The sequence below is a fragment of the Nicotiana sylvestris genome, chromosome 2 (genome assembly GCF_000393655.2).
Source record: "Nicotiana sylvestris chromosome 2, ASM39365v2, whole genome shotgun sequence".
NCBI classification, from domain to species: Eukaryota; Viridiplantae; Streptophyta; class Magnoliopsida; order Solanales; family Solanaceae; genus Nicotiana; species Nicotiana sylvestris.
The window spans coordinates 74,807,093-74,808,280 of record NC_091058.1 but is presented as its reverse complement, the minus strand read 5'-3'; positions in this window follow the sequence as shown (position 1 = coordinate 74,808,280).

The window sequence follows — 1,188 nt, the reverse complement described above, 5'->3', positions numbered from 1 at the left end:
CTGTACTATTTTCAAAACAAAACTATGTCAAACACTCTCACACTACTCCTTGAATATTAGGTTCTGCCCCTCTGGCATGTGTATTGCCTAGAGATCCTTGAGATTTCCCTAAACTCTGGCATGTCAGAGCTGGCCTTTCTACACTGCACTTAAATCAGTTCTAGTTTGAGATGAAGTTTAGGTGTGAGCACTGTTGGGGATCCTTGAGGTCCTTAGGGAACTCTAGACAAGATACTGTCTATGGAACCTTGGCATTTGAGGCTATTGGAGGCTTAGGGAAGTCATTTGGGCCTGCTTCAGGCTCCATATAGTTAACTTCTTCTTTTTCTTTATTGTTTATGTAATTTATTCAGCTGGTCTGTAATAATTATTTGTAAACAACTTTGGGGTGATTAGTGAAAAGGGGTAGGTAACTACATATCTATTGGGTAACTCGGGTAGGTACCATGCCTATACGATAATGTTAATGCACTTGCTATGTTTGCTTTACTTTCACGGTATTAAAAATCATGTCTATAGGATTTAAATGGTTTCAATAATAGAAATCATGTATATAGGGTTAAAATCAACTTTATAATTAGAAATCATGCCTATAGGATTTAAATGGCTTTATAATCATGCCTATATGATCTAAATTGCTTTATAATTAGATATCATGCCTATAAAGTGTAAAGCGATTAAGTTCAGTTCCTGTTACAACATGTATTTACATTTGTTCCACTAGAAATCATGCCTATAAGTTCCAGCATCAGCTCTTAACAATTAGATACCATGCCTATAAGAAATAAAATCAAAAATCCTGCCCATAGAACCTAAAATCAATTTAGTTAAACAAATCAGTCTAATAGCCCGTTTGGCCAAGCTGCAAAAATCAGTTTATTTTGAGAAGTGCTTTTTTTTTCAAAAGTGCTTTTCTCAAAAGTACTTTTGGTGAGAAGTAGTTTGTGTTTGGCTAATTAGTTTGAAAAGCACTTCTGAGCAGCAATTAGTGTTTGGCCAAGCTTTAAAAAATTGCTTTTAAGTGTATTTTTCTCAAAAGTGCTTCTCAAAAAAGTGCTTTTGGAGAGAAGCTATTTTTTTCTGCTTCTCCAAAACTGCTTCTGCTTCTCCTCAAAAAAACTTTTTTTCCTTCCAGAAGCTTGGCCAAACACCTCAATTTTTGTCCAAATAGGCTATAATTCATGTTAG